At 39.3% G+C, this 9,764-nt stretch overlaps 1 non-coding gene across 1 annotated transcript; it reads left to right on the plus strand.

The window, feature by feature from the left end:
• Positions 1-573: 573 nt before the first annotated feature.
• LOC118758660 (U6 spliceosomal RNA) lies at positions 574-677 on the plus strand. The gene has a single exon (XR_004995761.2). It is a non-coding gene; the product is annotated as a U6 spliceosomal RNA (small nuclear RNA).
• Positions 678-9,764: the final 9,087 nt, after the last annotated feature.

Consider the following 9,764-nt stretch of genomic DNA (forward strand, 5'->3'; position numbering starts at 1 on the left):
GGATATATGAAATAGTGATGAAGGCAACCTGGATTATATTTTGTCTTTCTGGCAATACATTTTATTTTTCTTTTCCCCTTCAATTTTTGCTTACTCTTATTTATTTGCAAGGAAGAAAGTAATAGAGACAGAGATCGTCCTAGCACAGGTTCAACCGCCCCAAATTGCCTGGGGCAGCTGGGAGCAAGCCGGGACCCAGGAACTAGTGCCTGGCAGGGACCCCCGTGCCTCAGCCTTCATCTGCTGCCTCCCAAGGTGTTCGGCAACAGGAAGCCGGGCTAGAAGTGGAAGACATCATGAGACAGTCTTGAAAGATCATGCTTCTGACTTTGTAGACGGAAGAGATACATCATGGTGGGAGGCTCCTGAAACCATAAGACAGCCATGGAACACTGCTTTACCGGAAGCACTCTCTTTGGGAATTTACGAAATACAAATCCAGGCTATAATTGTACGGACATAAAGCCCTTCCTTCCAAGCAGGCAGACGTTGGTCACCATTTCTCAAGTTCAGCCCAGTATCCTGCAGAGAGGCCAGGGTGGTTGTCACACCTGGTAAAGATGAAGGGCACCCGTGTTCGCTTTGGCAGCACATATACTAAAATTGGAACGATACAGAGATTAGCATGGCCCCTGCGCAAGGATGACACGCAAATTCGTGAAGCGTTCCATATTTTTGCCCTCAGACCAGAGAGGGTCTACCCAATAAGTAGTTGGACTTGACTGGACTATAAGATGTTGGACTCTATGCTTGGCATATACTTGCAAAGAGGGAATTTCAACTGAACTTGAACTATGGTTATGCAACAAGGTGGAGGAACCCACCATGGGGGGAAGGTGGGGGGAGAATCCCAGATTCTCTGTAATTACAACACAATGTAATTAATGAATAAATTTAATAAAAAAAATAAATAAAAAGATGAAGGGCACCCGAGTCCCACACCAAGATCCCATTTCCATTGCTGGTAGCGACACGGTTCTTCGCGCGTCACATCTCAAGCCCGGTCACTACTGTAAAAGAGGGAAGTTGGCATGGAGATCCCTGACCCACACCCTGCCCCATCTGGCCCCATGAGCCATTCTCAGATTCCACTACAGAAGGGATAAGCCAAATTGTGAGTTCCTCATGTTGCTACAGGGTTGAAATCTCCCTAGAGCAGCTTTCTAAAATTATCCATGACAGTGGAAAAAAAAACAAGGTCTAGTATGGAGGCACATTTCAATTGAAAGAAATCAGTTTTCACTTAAAGATGTAACCTTGGGGAAATTTTTAGTCTCTTAATCGATAAAACATGTAGGTCAGTCTAGATAAGTGACTCTCAATTTTTTGCCCCAAACTAAAAGCCCCAGTGTTGCCTGGGAGCTTGAAAGAAACGCAAGTAAATTCTGCAGCCTTGGCTGCAACCGACTGGATCAGAGACTCCAGGAGTGGAAAATGGCAACCTGTGATTTAACAAGAATGTTCTGAGGTCCCTGAAGTTTGAGGATCATTGAACTCGATGCTCTCTGGAGCCCTGTTTAGCTCCGTGATTATGATTGCAAATCTGATGCGACTGCTTCTTAATACTTTTATGTATCCATGAGCTCTGTGTTGATGAAATCAACCAACAGCACACGGAAAATGTATAGGATAAAAAAAAAAATCTGCCTCTGTAGTGAGTATGTCGATATTTTTATCTTGTTATTATCCCCTAAACAGTACAGAACTACTATTTACATAACATTTACATTGTATTAAGTATTAGAACTAATCTAGAAATGATTTAAAGCATACATAAGGATATGTACAAATAACAAGTAAAGATTACACCATTTTGTATGAGCATACACAGATTTCACTGTATGATGGGAGGTGAGAAAGCCCCCCAGCTCTCCATGGTTATCAAGGGATGAATCAATGTTCATATCTTGGAGAAAAACTGAATATAATAGCTTGACTAGTAGCTGTGGTAAAGAAATTCTTTTTCCTTATTTTTAGGATAGTTGAAGAATCTTGGCAAAAAAAGAAGTTTGAAAGTGAGATTTTCCAGGGCAAAGTTCACCCAGTGTTCTCAAATCTCTGTATATCTTTGTGTAGTTCTTTTCTTTTTTTAATCTCAGCGATCACTATCTAAACATGCATTTTTATCCACGCTTGACAGCCTTAAAACTGGTACCTACTTTCATTCGCTCTCTAAAAATTGTCTTCCCAATTAAATGAAAGGCAAAGACAAGACAAATAACCAAAAGGCAATGAGAATTTCAGTGATGTGTGAGGATACAATTAATGGAAGTGGGGGAAATTGTCTTTTGCCTGGAAAAGCAACACAAAAGACTACACCTAGTCAACAGCTGTGTGTAAAACAAATGCCTGGACCAGTGCACATTCAGCATCGGGGTATATATGTTTGTTTAATGATGTCTCCACGGTCTATAGAATTAATATTTAATAGTGCTTGTCAGCAAGATTCTATACAAGGGTTTGTTCTGCCTGTTTTTAATGCTTGTTAGTGGTTGTATCTTCCTGGGTTGTTGTTCTAATGTGAGAATTCTCCTTTGCATTCCACAGCAATGCTTGTCTGCCTTTATACTTCCATGTTTGCATTATGTGGCAGGGTGGGAGAGCTAGAGTGAAAGGCAATGGAATTAAAACTTTCATTAGTAGCTTCTCTGTCCTTAGAGACACAAGACACTGGGAGAAAGTGAAACAAAATTTTTGTTGTTTTGTTTTACTAGGAGCATATACTCTATTATATTATGAATTCAAAAAATTTTCTTTTATCGTCGTTATTACCACAGATAACAACATTTGCCAATAAACTAAACTGTAATATAAGCAGATGGTCCATTTCTAGGATTTAAATGGATCTCCCAAATTTACCCTGTTGGAAACATCATGCTTAAAGCCATATCACGGAGAGGTGGGAGCTGTAAGGCATGATGGCATCATGAGAGCCTGGCCATTAGGAATGAATTAATTCTGTTATTAGAAGAGTGCTCACAGAAGCAGTATCTGATAAAGAAAACGTTTTGGCCACTCCATCTTGTGCCTACACTCAAACTCAACCTTGTGGTGCCTTTTGCCAAGTTGCAATGCAACGAAAAGGTGCTGATAACTTGATACTCTACTCCCCAGAAATGTGAGAAATAAATTTTCTTTCTTTGTAAGTCATCCCAGTCTCCGGTGTTATCACAGTACAAAATGCAGGAAAATGTTTTTATCATAAGCATGTGATTCTGTTTGGACTATTTCAATGTTATTTGTCTTTATTCTAAATGGTATGTTACACTGTGATGTTTTAGAAAGTATAATTGGCAAACTATATAGTCTAAATTCTCTGTTAACAATGAGGGGGATGCTTGGGATATAATTACCTTCCTAAGATATGGTGACACAGAATGTATCCTGTACCAATAGCAGTTATTCTAGGTCTATATTTTGCTAACTGGATCAAGTCGTTCTAATTCTTTCTTTACTCTGTTTAAGAAATTGCAGAAATTATTCAAAAATTATACATGGCTGTTTGTTCACCACCGGAATGTAGGGAAAGAGTTTGTCCACTGTCAAAGACATGCCATCCAATAGATCTTCTAAGCCTCTCTCTTTGTTAAACAATGCACCAGCAGGAATGTGGTAAATAGAATGTGATAGATAGTAGACAAATGGCGAAATGGTTCATGAATGAAGTTGTACCAATGCCATGGTCATAGCGAAAAGCATGAGGTTTTTGAACCAGGTCAATCTTGCATGGGACTCAGTCCTCCCCCATAACAAGTTATACGATCTTGGACAGGAGGTCACAGGCAACAGCAACCATGCTGGACTGTTGTAGAGACATATTCTCAAAAGGATTTATAATTGAGCACAGGAAGTGCTCAATAAATGTCATTAATGGTTTTAATTATGGTATTAAATAAATTATGCATTTAATAGCACCTGCCAAGGCCAACACTGTGGCTCAATAGACCAAATCTCTCCTACTACTACCACCTGCATACCATATGAGTAAGGGGTCATGTCTTGCTGTTACACTTCCAATCCAGCTCCCTGCTTAAGGCCTGGAAAAGCAGTGGAGGATGGTCCAAAGCCTTGGGTCCATGCACCCACATAGGAGAGCCAGAAGAAACTTCCGGCTCTTGGCTTCAGATTGTCTCAGCTCTGGTTGTTGCGACCATTTGAGGAGTAAACCAGCAGGAGGATGGTTCATATTCTCTCTCTCTCTGTCTCCTAAACAAAAATAAAATAAATCTTAAAGAAAGAAAGCATCTATCATGTCTTTATCTTCCTGTATATATTAGTTTCCGGTACACAAGGGACAAATACTAAGAGCCTAATAAATATATGCTTGACTGATTTAGGAACTCAAGTTCTGAACACAATGTAAAATGTTTGTACTATTAGCAACACAAGTCTAGAAATATTTATTAAGTAACAATTGTGATCAAAGAAATGTGCCAGCGGTTGTGTTGGCCAAACATTTCATAAATAAAATCCTAAAACTCTAAAACAGAAATGAAACACTGCTTATTGAACCCACTCTTAACACTAAAAACTTGGTTCCTGGACACTTAGTTTCCATAATTCAATTTCAGTCCTCAGCCAGGAATTCACCAAAATGTTAGTAGTCTCAACAACTGTCAGAAAATAAATGTGTCTTGCGTTCCATTTCTATGTATAATTTGCACATCCCAATTATTTATCTGCTCAGGACTGCCTGTGTTATTTCACCAGCCCAACAACTCAATCCTTTCTACCCCATCCTAGACTTTTTCTATCTTGTGCACACTTAACTGAGATCTGTTTTAAGAAAAGAAAATAAATTAGTTTCCCAGGAAATCTACATGAACATTTTCTCCAGAGAGGATATCCCACTGAGAGCTACATACGCCTTGCCCATTGTTTTGTTAAATAGTAATAATAATTTAAAATGTGATGACAGCAACTGATGCCTAACTTCAGAGTAAAGACCAGTCTTGTTAGTGTTGCCAGGCAACCTATAGGTCACATCTTGGAGAGTGTAAAGTGATCCAGTGAGTCCAGAGAAAGAGCTGCTGGCATCAGAATCACGGGAAATGGGAGATCACTGGAGATCCACAAAGCTCTCCAATGATCCCATTGTAACCAGTTCCAAAGGATCTGGTTCTCATCTGTGAGATGAAATAGCAGGATTTGTAGGTGCACACATTTCTAAGTGTTTTTTCTTTGTTTTTGTTTTGTTTTTTTTAGAATTCAAGCTGCTATCAAGTTTTATAGCTAAAAATATGAGAGGGTTGTCTTTAAAAACTTGGTGGAAAACATACATAGTGTAAAAACTGTGCCTGAATGTTGATGGTTTTTGAGCCAAAGTAAACTTATCTTTTAGGTCAACTTTTCCAGCAACTTAAAAATCCCTTTCTACTTTGAGGAATAATCAAATGATTTCCAGGACTCATCAGGAAGAAATCTAACCATGAAAGTCTTTAGAAATGACAAGCCCCCCACCCCAATTTTCTCTTTATAGATAATAAATTCCACCTAAAAACTGAAGCTCAAACTTTCAAATGCCATGTAAGTAGTCACACTTCAACTTGACCTCACCTAGCAAACCCATTTATGATGATATGGAATATGAATAAATATCCAAAGTACTCAATTTTCTGTAAATTTCATTGGAAAATGACAGTGTCTCACACAGTATTTTTACAAATGAGAATAGAAAGATCCAGGAGACACTGCTTCTGTTCCCAAAGGTTATCTGAGTTCCAGAAGGACAGAAATACATAGGAACTACAAAATCTTTTTGGAAATTAAATTGAAATATAAATTTATTTTGGTTAAACAATTTTAAAATTCATGTGAGAGGAATTTCAGAAAGGTCTTGAAAAATGTTAGCCTGGGCTTGGCAGCGTGGCCTGGTGGCTAAGGTCCTCGCCTTGATCCCATATGGCCGCTGGTTCTAATCCCGGCAGCTCCACTTCCTCTCTGTCTCTCCTCCTCTCAGTATATCTGACTTTGTAATAAAAAAATAAAATAAATCTAAAAAAAAAAAAAAGAAAAATGTTAGTCTGTGCATGGGTTTTTAAAGTATATTGATTTAATTCTGTTTCTCCATGAGCTATTTTTTTTAAGATTTATTTATTTACTATTAGAAAGGCCAACTTATGGAGAGAAGGAGAGATGGAGAGGATGATCTTCCATTTGCTGGTTCATTTTTATCCTCAGTCAAATGGGAAGAGAAGGGTTCCAAAGGTTATACTGCCTTAGAACAGCACCTGGCATATTGCATGCACCTAAGAAAAACCAGCTATTTTCTTTTTGATCATCAACATCCCCATTGTGCTTAGAATAAAGTTAAACTCACAAGCACACAAGGCCATTTTTAGGCATTTTGGGCCACACATTCTTCATTACATTCACCTGACAATGTCATTGTAACACAAAATATGAAAATGAATAAGCACAACTTCATTACAGTAAAACTTTTGGGACACTGCAATTTGGATTCTATTTAATGTTTGTGTATCATAAAAAGTTTAAATTCTTAAATTATTTTATTCTAGGCACTGAAATTATGAAAGCCATAAGTACTTGATTGGCCATTAGAAATAGAAGAAAATTGGCTCATGTATAGGAACGTGAGTTTCATGAGGGAAGAGATACCTTTGCTGTGGTCATTGTTCTACCCCAGCATTTGGTCCAGATCTTGTTATATGAAGGTACTTATTTTTTTAATGAATGAGGGACATTGTCTTTAATGGTCGCAAACATAGCTTAGTCTGCAAACAGAAATCAAATACAAATTTTAAAAGAAATTAACTATCAAAAATGTGTTTTCATCCTGCTTTACAATTTATATAATATTTCCATGTGCAATAGCTCACTTGAGCCTCCAGAAATCTTTGAGATAAGGAAGGGGATGATGATAGGAAATATAGCTTAAACATTAAGTAACTTGCTAAAGGTAGATAGCCAGTAGTAGTTAGGATCAAAACAAGAAGTTAGTGCCGTTCTTTATACGCATGGAAGTTTGGTCACTGAAGCAGCAGCACACTCATTTCCTAAAGAGTTTCTAGACATAAAAATTCTCTTGTTGCAGGTGTGGTGGCATAGCCAGTAAAGCTTCCGCCTATGACACTGGCATCCCACATGAACACCAATTTGTGTCCTGGCCACTTCACTTCTGATTCAGCTCCCTGCTAGTGGCCTGGGACAGCAGCAGAAAATATCCCAAGGGCTTTTGCCCCTATGCCTACATTGGGAGACACAGATGGAACTCCAAGCTCCTGGCTCCAGACTGGCTCAGGGCAGGCCATTAGGACCAACTAGGGAATGAATCAGTAGATGCACAATTTCTCTCTCTTCCTCTCAACTCTGACTTAAACAGCAGATTTAAAAAAAAAAAAATTCCCATACTCCAATCAAGACCCACCAAATAAAAACAAAAGTCAGGTGGGGAGCCTAGTATTTTAGTTTTAACATGCCTTTCGGATAATCCTGATGGATATTAATGTTTGAAAACTGCTGTAGACCACTGGCTGTTGGCATCGGTTTCACCTTAGAATTATCTAGACATTTTATAAAAATCATCAATGCCTCAGCCTCACCTGCCAGAAAATCTGATTGAGTTCAACAAGGGGTAGATGAGGAAATCAGTACTATCATATTGTTAGTAAAAGTGAAAGACAAGACTCCTGTTCACTGACTCATTTTCCAGATACTCCTAAAATCGGGCTGGGCTAGGGCCAGAGCTGGAGTCTGGAGCCAGGAGCCCAATCCAGGGCTCCTACAAGGGCGGCAGGAACCCAATTACTTGAGCCATCAACGTTGCCTCCCGAGCTTCACACTGGCAGGAAGCTTTAATTGGGAGCTGGTGCCAGGAATCATACCCAGAAACTCCAATATGGGATGCAGTCATTCCAACCGGCATCTTAACCTCAAGGCCAGACACCCGCTCTAGTATTTTTAAAAGCTCTCCAGGTGATGCTAAAGCACACCCGGAGTCAAGGAATTATGGCAGGAAAGGCCATGATTCCTCGTATAACGGAAACGAAATGTTGCCCAAATTAGTTATGAGCACCTGCCTTACATCCAAGTCAATATCAGGTCCTGAACTTATTCTCTTCATGGGACATCTAAAGATGGATTTCCTGCAGCCGCAGAGACCTGAACAGCGTTTCACAGACACCACAGGCCTGCAGACTAAGACCTGCCCCAATAATCTCTCATGTTCCAATTTCTCTCCAGGCCTTTCTTTCCAATGCCACAGCCCCCTCCTTTCCCGCTTCCATCAGCTGACTGCACAGATTCCATTAGAACTAAAGGCAGGTGCAGCTTGGAATGAAGCAAGAACTCATCTGTTCCTTCACATTCTCACTCCTGATGTTTGCTAGTTGGTATGATTAATTTTATCAATTTCCCTGACCTGCTTTGCTGTTGAAATAAATATGACAGCTGCTCTGCTGCCTCCATTCTTCCTCTTGCCAAGTGAGATGCTGAGATGTGTTTTCTTGTTGATCGCAGGCTTGGGCAAATATCAGGTAAACAGACCAACCAGGATTCATTCTGGTCGTACTGACAAAGCAGGTGTGTAACCAAACAGGAATGCTTTAATAGATGTAAAAGGTGGAAGGCTAATTGCTCATCTTTTACTTCTCACAGATATTCATTCAAGAAAACAAACATCATATCTCCACAGTTACAAATCTATTTGCTCTAATTTTCGGGTTAAATTTACCTGATAGATGGTATTTAGTTTCTAACTACCTCTTATATTTGCCTATCTAGGAGGGCTGAGGGAAGAGAACAATGTATAAGATAAGTACATAAAAGCATTTTACCAACTATAACTGGTTCCAGAAATGCTGACATTATTTAAGTATAAACTTATGCTCATCCAAAAGAAGGAGAATCACTTGTGTTAAGTGTTAAGCACCTGCTGTTTGACAGGTGCTTCAAATCCTTATGTATCGCCATTCATTCTCAAGAAGGCATGGTATCATCACTATATAGGGAAAGTCAAGGCTTCAATTGGAGCCTCTCTGTCTTTAGTTATACTACTCATATGTTAAAGACAATTGGAATCTCCCACTGTACTGCTCCATACGCCTCGTCTCTGCTGTGGACCAGACACACACAGAGCTGCCTCTGCTGCTCCACACTGTCACCCCTGCTACAAGGCCAGCTTGTGTCAAGCCACATACAGTCTCAGGGAATATGAAGCAAGCCTATCATCAGTTGGTTCAGCTTGGAGCAAAAAGCAAAACGCATTGAATCCAAAATCCATGGCTCTGTGATTCTGAGCAAGTTACACTCATTCTGTGATTCAGATTTCCAATATGTTAAACACAGAATAATAACCACACATTTCCATTTTGAGAGCCAATTTAGCTTAACAAGATAATCTATGTAAAAATGTCTGGAACCATTTCTGATACATATTATTTGAACATGAGTCATACACCCTTCATAAGAGGAGAATTTAAACATTATTAGCAATCACTATTTATATACTTAAAACATTATCAGGGTAATGGAACTCAGTTACGTTGTGTTTGTGCACGCATACACACACACACACACACACACACACACTCGCATGCTTCTGTGATTAGTGGTAAGAAGCACCTGGTCACATTTCATCCTTGATAACTATACTAAGACTACATAGATGTACACACATGAGGTAGTAGACACCTGGTTGGAGTTCTATTCTGCAATGAGAAGATAGTGATGCCAGTTTTGTTAGGAAAAGAGTTGAAGAGATAGAGCCAAAGATTCTTTTCCTAAATCCTTCAACAGAAAAGAAA

Source organism: Ochotona princeps, chromosome 2 (genome assembly GCF_030435755.1).
Source record: "Ochotona princeps isolate mOchPri1 chromosome 2, mOchPri1.hap1, whole genome shotgun sequence".
NCBI lineage: Eukaryota > Metazoa > Chordata > Mammalia > Lagomorpha > Ochotonidae > Ochotona > Ochotona princeps.